This window comes from Cavia porcellus, unplaced genomic scaffold, assembly GCF_034190915.1.
Source record: "Cavia porcellus strain 051 isolate PalLab524CR breed Dunkin Hartley unplaced genomic scaffold, mCavPor4.1 scaffold_40, whole genome shotgun sequence".
Lineage (NCBI taxonomy): Eukaryota > Metazoa > Chordata > Mammalia > Rodentia > Caviidae > Cavia > Cavia porcellus.
In genome coordinates this window covers 2,760,767-2,773,746 of record NW_026947523.1, presented here as the reverse complement: position 1 = coordinate 2,773,746, position 12,980 = coordinate 2,760,767, and the positions used below count along the sequence as shown (strand labels likewise).

Genomic DNA, 12,980 nt, shown 5'->3' with positions numbered 1-12,980 from the left:
GAGTCCTTCGGGACTGTGCACTCTGGTGACTCCCTGGTGCAGTGTGGGCCAGCTGAGTTGTTGAATGCCCCTGCCCATCCTTCGTCCCAGTGGCAAAGAGAAAGTGTGGGAGGCCTGGGGATGAGATCTGAAGTCCTCCTCCACCCGCAGAGCCAGGAAAGGCTGTAAAGCTATGGGAGTGCACTGTTCCTGCCCAGCCTGCCCTCCTCGAGATTCAGATTGTGTACTGTGCCTTCCTGGCCATGCTGGTGGCTGGTGGCTGGTGCCTGGTGCCTGCACACTGAGCCAACTCTTCAGTTGGTGATCTCCAGAGCACCCACTTAGGAGTCCTGGGTAGGTGTTACCTTGTGATTGAAGTGCTAGGATGCTAAACCCTTTCCGGATGCCGGATTAGGACACTCCAGATTATTAGTCTTCGGCTTCTTTAGTAAAAGACCCCAAGGCATCCTCACTGCACCTCTGTCCTCAGAGCCGCCCTCCTGCTGGGTCACCTCTGCAGACGGCACATCCTGCCCAGTGTGATGCATGTTGGCCCGAACCCATGTGGGGTCTCACTTGCCGGGGAGGGACTGGGCCTGCCTGTGACGGCCCTGACGGCTGCGATGCAGTCTCAGATCCGAGCCTTGTAGCTGGTGGTGCGTCGTGATGACCCTGCTTGTGGAGCAGATGTCAGCAGGGGCACAGTCTGTGCCTGCCGGTGCACCCTCATTCTCACAGTGCCTCACGGACAGCGCTCTAGTGACAGTGCTCTGTGTCCAGCTGGGGCAGGCAGGGGGCCAGTAGCCAGTGTGGTCTGGCTAAGCTCACTCAGCAAGGTGGGGCTGTCCCTCATCCCGCTGAACTAGAGCTCCTGCAGGCTAGTGAGGGCTGGTCCTCATGCAGAGAGGTTTGCCGTGGTGCTGCTGCCCAGATGCCCACGGGGCCCCTCTTGGGAGTGGCCCAGCCCCGCTGGTGTTCAGGGAGATGAGGGTGGCAGTTCTAGAAGGCAGACACTTGCAGTCTCAGCTAGCTGTACCCTGGTAGCTTTGGGTGGCCGTGAGAGCAACTGCTCCTGGCTTCTCACAAGGGCACTGTCCCATGGAGAGGTGGCCAGAGAACATGCAGCCAGACTGGGGACCACGAGACAGAGACATTCAGCAGTTAGTGAAGAAGGCCGTTATTTCTCTGGGAGTTTTGATGTCATAACATTCGCTGACCTTTAAATTTGTAATTTGTTCTACTTTCCTTGTTTTGCTAAGTGGATATCTGTGTGCACTCCTGGCCTTATATTCATGCGTTATATTCTTTTTCTTTCTTAAAGAAGCCCCCAGATGGCATAGCCTTCAGGGCCACGCCCCAGGTTCTCTGCAGTCCACTTGCTGGTCACCTAAGTGCGTCTCCTCCTCGCAAGGGCTGCCGGAGGCCATGAGCTCCGGGGGTGCGCTGGAAGGGAGCACTTGAGGCTAGGTGCTCCCTGGGCCCTACTCTCCTGTCCTGGCTCGCACTCGCCTTGCTGGACCTTTGGTGGAATAGCAGGAAGGACGGATTAAGTCTCCTGCCCAGCACCTCCCTGCAAGCAGGTCCAAGCCTTGTGACCACAGTCACTCGATCTGATGACGAGACTGCATCTGTGATGTTAGGGAAAAGGTATGAGATTCATCCCTGCAGACAGCGGGAGCAGGCCCGGGGCTCTGCGGCCAGGCTGGGACCGGGTGGCAAGCCCCGACCTGCGATGTCCTCCTGCCGTATACACCTCGGGCACCCACGCCTTGCTGTCATCATTCACGGAAAGGCAGAGTGGGCTACTAATTGGACCACACTGCGGAGTGGGCAGCAGGGTGCTGCTTCGGGTTCATGGTCCGTGACTCAGTGACCTGTCTAGGATCCAGCTGTATGGAGGGCTGTGCCGGCCATGTGGGCTTGGGATGGGGTGGGCAGGTTTCCAGCGGGCCTTGTTAAGAGTGGAGCGCCGGGGTAAGGACCTGCGCTTGCCTGGTGGCCTCAGCCTTGGACAGAGCCCACGTTCCTTCATCACTTGATGCAACACAGGCTACCAGCAGCCTGTGCAGGTGGTGCTGCCTACGAGCCACAGCTGCGCTAGGGCTGGGTAAGGGGAAGAGAACGAGTGAAAACGAGGCCCAGAGTGACACAGGAGCAAGCCAGTTGAAAGAGATGAGTTTCTGATGAGACCAGTGTTGCTGGGGTCAAAGCAAGTGGTTTGTCAGAGGAGGATGGAGCAGCATGGGGCGGCCGGCCTGCTTGTGCCGTAGCCGGGAGCTGCCAGTTACAACCCGTGTGGGGTGAAATGTATCCCATGAGGGATCCAGTTGTCAGGGCTTCCCCTGTGGCTGCCGTGCCTTGAGCAATACACGGTAAGTTGGGCGGGCAGCCTCTGGCCTTCTCCTCATGGATGAGAGGACCTGGGCGTCACATGCTGCTGCCCTCAGAGCCCTAGAACATCCTTGTCCCCTTGTGTCCTCACAGGCTGCATTTGGTGTTGTCTCCAAGCACGGTGAGTCTTCCCTGTTGTCAGTAGCTGCTCTGTAGGGGGATGGCTATGCTGGAGGGGACCTACAGGACGCATGTGGCCTGTCCTGAACGTGGGGGCCACCCAGGCTGCGGACACAGACAGCGGGCTCCAGTACAGCTCCCGGCCCTGCACTGCTCAGGAAGCTGTGAGTGGTCCAGGAACACAGAAGTGACCCAGAGCTGGGGTGCGTGGAGCTGGGCCCTGGGCTCAGCAATGAGGACTGGCTTAAGGCCTGAGGTGCACCTGCTGTGGAGGAGCCCAAGCAGAGAGCAAGCTGGGACTGTGCCAGGGAAGAGGGGCTGTGATCCCAGAGCTCTCTTGGGTCAGGCTGGGCGCAGCGTCAAAGCCAGGAAGGAGCACTGCTTGGAAGGGTGAAAGTCCACGCCTGTCAACAGGATGGGACGCCCCGGGATGCTTTCTGCCCGTGGACAGTTTTCCCCCCCTGGAAAGCACTGTCCTGCAGGTGGCCCTGCCGTGGCTGCCGTCCTCTGCTGAAGGCCTGCGGAAGAGGCAGTGCCAAGCCAAGGACTTTCCCAGAACGCCCTGGAGGAGATGTGCAACAAATACAGGAGGAGACCAGATGGCACGGGAAAGGAACAGTTGGGTTAGAAAACACGAGTCTTAAGAAGGAAGGTGTCGTGAGACCGTTTGTGATCTGCTCGAGAGACAAAGGCCCCCTCAGAGCAGCTCAAGGGCCTGGGCATGGTGTGGGCATCTCCGGTGAGCTTCTCCATGAGTGCTGGGCCTGGCCTCGGGGTCCCCCTCCCTGGACCCTTCCTCTCCTTGAGTCCCTCTGTCCCTGTGTCTGTGTCTCTTGTCCCTCTCTCGAGATCCCTGTGCTGGACTTACCTCTCCCTGGCTGTCTTCCTGAGCCCCTCTGTGCCCAAGTGTCTCTCCTTGTCTTTTCTGGGGGTTCCTCTCCTGGCGTCCCTGTCCCAGGGCCCCTGCTCCCTCTGCTGGCTTCCCTCCGCTCAGAGGTGGTGCTGCAGGGAACAGCACCCAGCTGGGCTCCCCAGTCTTCCCTGCCAGCCCCAGCTTCCTGTGCAGCTCCTGGTGCAGACTTCAGTGGGAGTCCAGGCCATGCCTGCCTCTGGCCAGCTGGGACCCATGTCCATCTCTTATCCAGTTACCTTGGAGTTGGGGTCATGTGGCAGTAGGGCCCCTCTTTGATGATGACAGATGTGTCCAGTGATCTAGTGGGGACAGACTCTGTGGGGTCAGGAGAGCCCAGGCTCCGGAGACTTGGGAGGTGCTGGCAGCCCAGGACTGCGAGAGTCTTCGCGGCTCTGCCTTCGTTCCATGGCTTGGTGTGTGATCTCCACTCATCTGTCTCATGTGGTTTCCAAAGTCCTAAAAGTAAGAACTTAATTAAATGTTTAGCAAAATGCTACATGGTATTTGGCCTATGCTTTTCCAAGTCATTCACCTCCAAAAAGCAGACACCTCCATATACAGGATGGTGCCCCTCACAGACCAGGAGGCTTGGAGTAGCCCTGGGGCTGCCCTGTACCAGGGGGCAGTGTTGTAGTGGCTGAATCTGCAGGGGTCCAGTGGGAAGGGCACGCTGGACAGGCTGCCTCCCCTATCCTGGCGCTTGTAGGTGTCCGCCCTGGGAAACAGGAGCACTGTCTCGTATTTAGAGGTCCCCTCCAAGCCTCCTGTGTGGCCATTGATGGGCTTTTCAGAGCTGGCTGGTCATGGTTGTGTGATACTGGATTAAAGGTACGTGGTGCCACATGAGCCCACCTCCTGGCTTCTGAGTGTGGACCGTGGAAAGGTTGGCGGCAGTACGACGTGAAAGGCCGATGGTCTTAATGGGCTAACAGGCAAAGGGAGGCTCCAGCTGCTGCTGCCGCCGCCGCCTGCCTGCCCTGCCAGGGGCTGTTTCTCCGTGCCCCTCTGCCCGCTGCCCTGCCCTGGGACCAGCCAGCCATGCACCGAAAGAAACCTCTACAAACTGTGAGCTAAATAAACCTTTTCTCCTGTAACTTTGGCTGTTGGATATTTTGTCTCAGCAACGAGAAAGTAACTGAGACAAGGAAGGAAGCCCTGGAAGGGGTGTGACCCCAGAGCGGGGCGGCTGGGGCGGCTGGGGCGGCTGGGGTCTTCCTAATGTTCCTGGGTCCTGGAACCTGTCTGTGGTGGGCCTCAGTGAGAGCAGTCTCTGAGTGGAAGGGCTCCTTCTTTGTCATCACCCCGACTCTGATGGGTAGCGTGAGGGTCATCTGGAGGTGCCTCATGGCAGACGCCTCAGGGACCCTCTCCGGGTGGCCAGGTGGGGCCTCCACCTGGCTCAGCTCTCTGGCCTCAGTCTTCTCCTCTGTGAAAAGGGCACAAGCCTGATCTCAGAGTCAGTGAGACGCAGCAGGGGAAGGGCCTGGTGTGATGGGGGCCCCTGAGTGGCCCTGCGTGGTGCTGTGGAGAGCACCCTTTTGTATGCTTTGTGGCTGCTGCTTGTGCTGGGCAGGGCCCTCGCGCTCTGGTCAGTGCGGGGCTCTGCATGCTCCATGTCTGGATGGCCCCAGCTGTGCTCTCGGGGAGTCTGGCCAGAGCCGGCCTTCCTGTCCTTGGCTGTATTGTGTGTGCTCCCTCAAGAAGCTTATAATTTTCACGATGAACATTACGGCGTGTGGCGTCTCTTGCGGGGGGTCTGTGAGGTCGGCTCTGCTGAGAGCTGGTGTTGTGTTAGCCTGGAAAGTCTGGCTCCTTCCGGGCCTGGAGGCGGGACTCCAGCTTTCAGGTGGGCCTTGAGATGCGGGGTTGGGGGTGTTGGCTGCTGGGCTTGGGCTTCCTCTCAATTCCGGGGCACCTTTGGGGCGTGGGGCCTAGGAGGTCTTTCTGACCCCCATCACTTGATTCTTCTCCTGCCCTGGGTTGGTGAGGACCCCTGAGCAGGGGCACAGAACCGCCGTGATACCGTGGGCATCCTTCTGACTGCAGTGCTTACCGGGGAAGGAGCAGTGTTGACTCCTTGTGGCCTTGTCCGCAGGCCAGGCCGGGCCAGGATACTGCAGGGCAGCCTTAGGGTGTGCTTCCCCTGGAGTGCGGGAGCCAGCCTGAACCCCCTGGGATCCAGGACCTCAGAGTCCTGGTGGCGATGGTGACTCTGCGCCTGGGTAGGACAGAGGAGGAAGTGTGCTGGGGGTGGCTCCGGGTGGCCGTGCGCGGACAGAAACCTTTTCCTGTGCACCAGCATCCCAGCTGCCCGGAGCTGAGCAGGGAGCCAGCTGGGGAGGGCGCGATGTCCAGCGCATGTCTTCTGTTCCGGAAAGTGTTTTTCTCTTAGTTCCTCTTTAGGAAAAAGCTGTGAAATAATTACAAGGACAGCACGTGTCCCCGTCCCGTCAGGGCTCCTTGGAAGACTGAGCTGCCGCGTGTCACCTCCTCCTCTCACCCTCGAGGGCTGTCAGCCGGTGCGCTGGCTGGCTTGGCCACTGCTGTCCAGCCCCAGCCGCCTGTCACTGTCCTTCTATTTTTAGCCTGGGTTTGGTCCAGGATGTGATAAGACTTTCAAACCAATAACCAGAATGTCAAAGAAATCAGCTGTCAGAGCTGCGTCATGGGCCCACGGGGTAGACGGAGAGGGAGGGCTGGGCAGTGGAAGTGGCCGCAGGGCACTGGCCTCTGTGGACAGCAGCCCATCGGGGCAAGAGGGGCTGGGCGATGGAGCCAGCCAGGACCCAGGGTGATGCCTGAGGGACCTCATGGCCCAGGAGGGCTCTCTGTTTGGACGTCAGGTCACTCCACTAACGTGACGGGCTGTCTCAAGCTAGCCGGTGCAGGCTCCCCTAGTGGTGACCGTCCCAGGCACACTGGGGACACAGGCCCTTCTGTGGGGCTGTCTTGGGCATTGGCTGCCAGGCTGGGTGCTGTGCTCTCTTCTAGTTGAGGGCTCTGAGTTTGAGAGGAAGGAGGTGAAGCTGGGGCAGATGTGCGTGTCACAAGCAGGGCCTTCTCGGGGCCACCCTCGCAGCTTCTTGTCTCAGGGAGATGCACCTCCTAGGCTGCCAGTCCCTGAGAGAGGCCCCGGCTGGGAGGTGCCTCCCAGGCCTTCTTTGCCCGGTATCCTGATGCCCACGTGTGTCCGCCTCTGAGTTGACATCTAAAGAGACAGTGCTGCATGACCCTGACTCCCATGAGCACCGTGAGCCCCACAGCAGTCAGAGGCTCCAGGAACTTGAGTGCGGAGGTATGTGTGGGGCTCCTGACAGGCCCTGAGGAGACACCAGGGTGGTGTGGTAGCGAGGCACGGCCCTGTGGGCACAGTGCCACTGGCAACCCAGGGCTGCAGGGCCCTACATGCTCCAGGCTGAGCTGTCACTTGAGCCGTGGGCTTCTGAAGGGCAGGAGTGGGCAGCAGGGGCTGCTGTCTCTCATCTGCCTGCAGGATGCTCCTCCCGTGCTGCCAGCCTGCCTGAGGCTCGACTCTGCTGGCTGTGCCAGGCTGTCTACCTGGAGCACCTGGCCGTGCCAAGGTTCCTGGTGTCACCATGCATGGGCTCTGTGAGCGTCCCTGGTTCTTCCCGAGTCTGTCCTGATGACTGCTCCTCCGTGAGAGTGTGTCACACAGCTTGGGCCTTGGGCTCCCTGGTGGCCCACAGTGTCCCTGTGCGGCCTGTGGCTGTCACCCAGTGTCCCTTCTCCAGCTGCAGGGCCCTTGGCCTCTGTTTCCACAGACCTCCTCCTGTTCGTGTCCTTTGCCACCATCTTCACCATGTCAGTCTGTTCTCATTTCCACCAAATGTGTGCTTAGGGGTAGGTACTGTGTGGGTACTGTGTACTGCTGGATGCAGCCCCTGCGACCCTTCGTGGAGGGCTCTGCGGAGGCCTGCAGGTTTGGGAGGAGCTGTGACCCTGCCTGTGCAGCATGAGCCCGTGGAGCCTGTCCATGGGCTGGGACCTGGGTGTTGTGAGGGGCGATGCTGCCAGGGCCTCAGCAGGCAGAGCATGAGGTGCGAGTCCTGACCACGGCGCAGAGCAGCCTGGGCCCTGTGCTGCTGGCCTCAGGCCCAGCTCTGTTTCCTGCCCTGTGACACGTGGCCAGGACCTGTGTGGCTGCGTGACATTCCCATGGCTGGGGCCACAGTGGTGATGGAGAGCTGGTGGCTGTGGGGCAGTGACTCCAGCACACCTGGCCCTGCCCTGTGCCCCTCCCCTGTGTGGGAAGGACCCCACCCCTGAGAGGGGTCAGCAGCCGTCCAGGCTGGGAGTGGAGACAGGGCAGTGGAGGCACAGAGGAAGTCGCTGACTCATCTGGAGGGTGCTCCTGGTCCTCCCCGGCTCAGCAGGGCCCAAGCCCCTGTGCCCTGACCACTCCCCCACCACCGTGGCAGAGAAGGCAGGGTGACAGGTGTCTGCCTCTGCCACAGGGAGGGCCTTTCATCTGTCCCTGAGTCCCAGCCCCTGCCTGGGTTCCCTCATCTGAGAGGCTGAGGAGTGGGGGCCATCTCTCCCTGGAATCCCTGGGCTCCGCCCGGCTCCCAGTCCCCAGCTCCTCACAGTCCCTGGTGGCGCTGGGGCTCCTTTCTGAAGATGCTGGCCCTGCAGAGCTGCCAGGAGTCAGGTTTCCAGCTGCGCTCACGGAGAGTGGATCATACCAATTAACCCCGAGGCCCGCCTGCCTGATGGCTGAGACCCTTCTTTCTGGGCTCTGGCGAGGAAATCGGTGAGCGGAGGTGGCTGGGCCCTTTCGGCCCTGTTGTGGTTAGCTTACCCATCCAGGAGTGTGAGCAGCTTCCCAGTGGCCCTCCGTGTGCACTGTGTCGCATGCAGGACAGCTCGAACCAGCAGTGGTCCACGGGACCACTAGTGTCTCCTGCGCATGCCCAGGGCCAGTTTGGAGTGTCCCCTCCCCAGCAGTGTGGTGGCAGCAGCAACTTTCAGAACAGTGGCACTTGGGGACCTTGTAGTGTAGCGGCCTGCAAATGTGAAGCCCAGGTGTCCTTTGTTGTGATAAAACACTGAGAAAGATGCCTACTTTACCCAGCATGTCCAAAATAGGGTCAGCACACTCAGCACCTGAAGTCCAGGTGGGCTCCCCTGGCCTTGGTCTCAGCTGCACTCCGTGGGTCCGCTGCCCCCTGGCCCATGTGGCTCCAGATGTAGGCTTTGAGGGCCACATGCACAGTGGCTGCTCGTCTTTGTGGCTCAGACAGACTTGGCCGCCGCACACACTGGCTGAGCCGAGGGGGACCGCCCTGGATGTGCTGCCAGCACATGGGCCCGGTGCACCCAGGGAGTCACCTACTGCGTGGACGACCTGCACTTGGTGACCCTCGCTACCCACCAGGAGGCCAGGTGTGGAGGGCCTCGGCCTACTTGCTGGAGGATAGGACCTGCGGCCAGGCAGGACGCTGTCACGGGAGCTGCCTTGGCGGACAAGAAAGGTCCACTCCTGGAGTCCTAACCCTGCAGGCTGAATCAGGAGGTTTGCAAGTTCCAGCCCAGCCCGGGCAACTACCAACCTAGCTAGACCCTGCCTCAGAATTTAAAGTAAAGTTCCTGAAGGACGGGAGTGGCGGCCCAGGCCAGGGTCCTAGGTTTGTTTTGACTCCACAGGCCAGCAGCCAACTGGCACTGCACTTTTTGTTTCTAATTTCATATTTTTAAAAAAGTGTGCAGCTAAGGGACGTGTATGTTTTCAAAGGTTAGAAAATGGAGCAGTGCAGGAGAGCCAGCCCCGCACCCCAGAGGGCCAGTTACCCTTCGGCTGCCGGGCCTTCCCGGTTGCTCACGTAACTTCATGTGTGTGAATGTGTGTGTCCACAAGAAAAGCTTGTCCCACAACATCTGTTCTTCAGCCCTCTTTTGTCCCCACATCTTTCTCAGAGGAAAGGACTTCGACGGGATCCTGGGATTGGGCCCAGGTCCCTTGAGGACTGCAGCTCCGCCGTCCCTGTGGTGGGGCCCCTGCTGGGGAGCCCTGCGTGTGTGGGTGCCATGCACAGCTCTGCTGGAGGCCGAGCTCCCGTGGAAGGGCCCTGCACTCAGCACCGATGCCCTGCGCTGGGCCCCAGGGTGGGCTTTTGTTTTACGCACTCAGCGATTCATGCCCCTGTCCGTTTCTGAGGCATATTTTAAATTAAATTCAGTTCAGTTTGCAGCCAGGCTACAATTGCAGCTCCAGTCCAAAGAGGCGAAAGACGTCCTCCTTCCCCTCCTCCTCTGGGTCTTACGGCTGCCTCTGAGGGGCAGGCATGGCGCAGTGGTGAGTTCCTGTCTCCTGGACACTTGCACTGTCCCCACCATGTCCAGGTGTCACAACACACAGGATGTTGTCCGCCCGCGTTGAGGGGTCTGCTTGGCTTGAGTTTGATTTCTTATTAAACCTGTTTGGTCGATGACTTGACATTTTCCATGGATGAAAGCGTATTCAGTAACACACTGATTCAGTGACCTGCTGTTTGTCGGCCACTGCGGCTGAGAGCCAGTGCCACCACCACTCAGAGAGGACAGTAGTAGGGGACATGGAGACGCACACAGTGCTTTTTGTATTCTGAGCACATCCCCAAAGGGGTACAGGGCCGGGCCGTCCCATGGGGTGAGACTTGCCCAGCTGACATCACTCTTTCTGCGCTAATGTCCTTCTGCTGTGTGCAGTGGCCTCCACCGAGGGCCACCTGCCAGCTTGGGGGGCATAGGAATGGGGGCTCTGCAGAGGAGACAGAGCCCTGGGACTTGACGGAGGATGCAGAGGACGAGTCTGGGTGCGGTGGGCCGGGGGGGGGGGGCTGGGTCTTCTGCGCGGTGCTGGATGCCAGGGTCTGCCCTGCCACACACTGCCCGGGATCCCCAGTGATCACTTCCCTGTGGTCCCAGGATGAAGGGGAGGGCAGGTACCATGTTACCTTCATGGGAAGGTGCGAGGAGGCAGTCGGTGCTGTGCACAGGGCTCTGTGACTTGTGTAACTAGAAGTGTAAGACTTTGGCAGGAAATGGCCCGAGCTGTGACCGTCATCGCTGTTTACCGTAAGTCTCGTCCCTCACAGCCTCGCCAGGGCGGGATGGAACAGCGGGACGATGAATGTGAAGACGCCGTTGCGGCACTGCCGGGACAGACTGCTGGGACCTGGGGGCTTTATGCCACTGGCACCAACGGGAGATGAGTGGGCCTGGGCTGTGCTTGTCCTCATGCAGCCTGCAGCCAGGGCAGCTGGGAGAAAGGCGGGCTCCTCGGAGTGTGTGCCCCAGGGTGGCCATCGTGGCCAGGGTGCCGGAGCCAGGGCTCCGTGGTCGCACACGCATCTGCCGCACTTCTGTGGTGCTTTGCAGAAAGGCCATGTTCCATGGAGCCAGGAGCAAAGCTCACAGAGATGCCGTGTGATATCAGTGTTGCAAGCAAAACCCCCTTGCACGTGGGACACCCCGCTGTACCCCGCCTCCAGTGTAGGCAGAGCAGGCATTGGTTTCCTGGGTAGGCTCCCCCACGGCCGTCTGGCTGTCCCGCCATCCCACGTTGTGCAGTGGCCCCAGGCCAGCCGTAGCCGCGAGGTGGCAGCGAGCGGAGGGTTCCTGAGTTACAGCTTTACCCTGCTAGGTGGGTAACGCAGAGAGCTCAAGGCTAATAAATGTGTGGTTTCCCACAGAGGCGCCTCCGTGCCTGGCGCGTCAATGAGACCACCTCTGTAAAAAAGAAGTCCGAATTTAAGGGCATGTTTGTCTGTGTTCTTTGCCTGCCGTAAAGGTCACCCAGATAGATTTTTCCTTCTTCAGCGTTGCAGGCTGCGAGGAGCTGGGCATTTCTATTCTCCCTCCATCCAGCGGACCTGGGGACTAAATTAGATTCTGAAATGGAGTGTGCCGCGGAGTCGCGGATTTACCATAATGGGAGGGTATTGCTTCTCACCTTGCGAGGAGCCAGGTCATGATAATATGAAGCGAAGTGGATTAAAAATAAAACCAGAGGTATTTATTTATGACCTGCTCCGAATTGGATTGGCATCCGTGTAAGTTGCATCTAATGGCGAAAGACAGCAGATTGATGCTGATGTGTCCCCGAGGACATATTGCCGGCGGAATTTGCTCCGTGAATTCAATTTAAAGGCCCACAGAAAGCGTCCAAAATGCAAAGGAAATGGAACTGAGGAAGGGGCAGGGGAGCCCAGCAATGGCACCTACGCTTGGTGGCCGCGGGGCTCTGGGAGGGCCCAGACCCCCATCAGCCCAGGCAGTGTGGCAGTGAGAGGGAAACTCTGCCCAGCCAGAGTCCGAGTCCCATCCTGATGCCGCGGTGGCATCTCCATTCCACCCACAGTGAGGGAGTGCACCCCTGTCCATGGGACAAGGAACTGAGCCTCCAGGGCGCCGCGCCAGTTGAGCAGTCCACAGAGCGAGAGCAGGATGTGTCCTGCAGAGCTGGGTCCCCACGACACAGGCTGCTCTGTGCCTACTGGTGTCTGAGGAGGGGACGGGAAGCCAGGAGCTGTGTGCCTGGGGCAGGGCCTCACCAGGAAGCACCTTTTCAAGGCACAGCCCGAGACAGTGGCTCTTCTGTCACTCGTCATCTACTGGGAGCTGAGGTGGGGGGAAGAGGTGTGGGCAGCCTGTGGGTGGCTCAGGGCAGATTCCTTGGGACCAGTATCTGGCAGGGCCAGCGGAGTAGTGCAAGCTCCTGCCAGGGGATGTGCCTGGCTTCCCGAGAGAGGCCTGGCCTTGGGCGAGCCCTGGCCATGCAGCCTGGCCATTCCTGCCCAACTCCTCTGGGTATCACGATGCCCTGAAATCCCCCTGCCCTAGGCGAGGTCACAGGCTGCCTGTGTCTCCCTGCAGAGGGTTCCTCTGGTACCACCACACCACATTAGCAAGTCACTGTCCTACTGGTGTCCGTCTCTGGCTTCTGAGTGCTATACGCATTCCTTGTGTGCCTTGTGGTGTGTGACCCAGTAGCCACTGCTGACATGGCCCAGCTGCAGGCCTGGGCTGCTGGGAGGGGCAGGGTGTTCCAGCATGAGAGCCCCAAGGCAGAACTCTTCCCTGGAAGCCGAGAGACCCGAGTAAGTGAAGTGATGGGCACTGTGCAGTGCCTGCTAAAGGTCCAGTGTGCATCCCGCATGTCCAGCAAGCACCTTCCAGGTGTCTGAGCTGTGTGGCCTGGTGTGTGTAACTCTCCTGCTGAGCTTCTATGACAGAGAGGTTATACTGTCCCCGTTTACAGGTGAGGTGGCTGGGCTGGGGATGACACTGTCCCCAGCACGTGGCTGTGCTTTGCATGAACCTGGCTGTGTCAGTGCACAGCTTGTGAGGCGGCTGTGGTAGGAGCCCTGGGTGGACTTGGGCTGAGCCTGCCCTGAAGCCCCTGTGTGCCTGCCTCTCAGCTGCTGGCCATGCTGGGCTGGAATTGTATCCCAGGGTGCTTCTGCACATATCTGAGAGGCTTGGGGCAGGAGGGTCCAGCCCCAAAGCCTCACCAGTACCTGGCCTGGGAGCCCCATCTGCCCACAGAAAATGTGGGTGTGGCCTCCCTGGCATGTGG

The 12,980-nt window shown here is 59.8% G+C and overlaps 1 protein-coding gene across 3 annotated transcripts in view; it reads left to right on the top strand.

Annotated features, from left to right (window-relative positions):
• Tbc1d22a (TBC1 domain family member 22A) overlaps positions 1 to 12,980 on the top strand; it is a 288,301-nt gene that overhangs the window by 273,556 nt on the left and 1,765 nt on the right. The gene's annotated exons all lie outside the window — the stretch shown is intronic.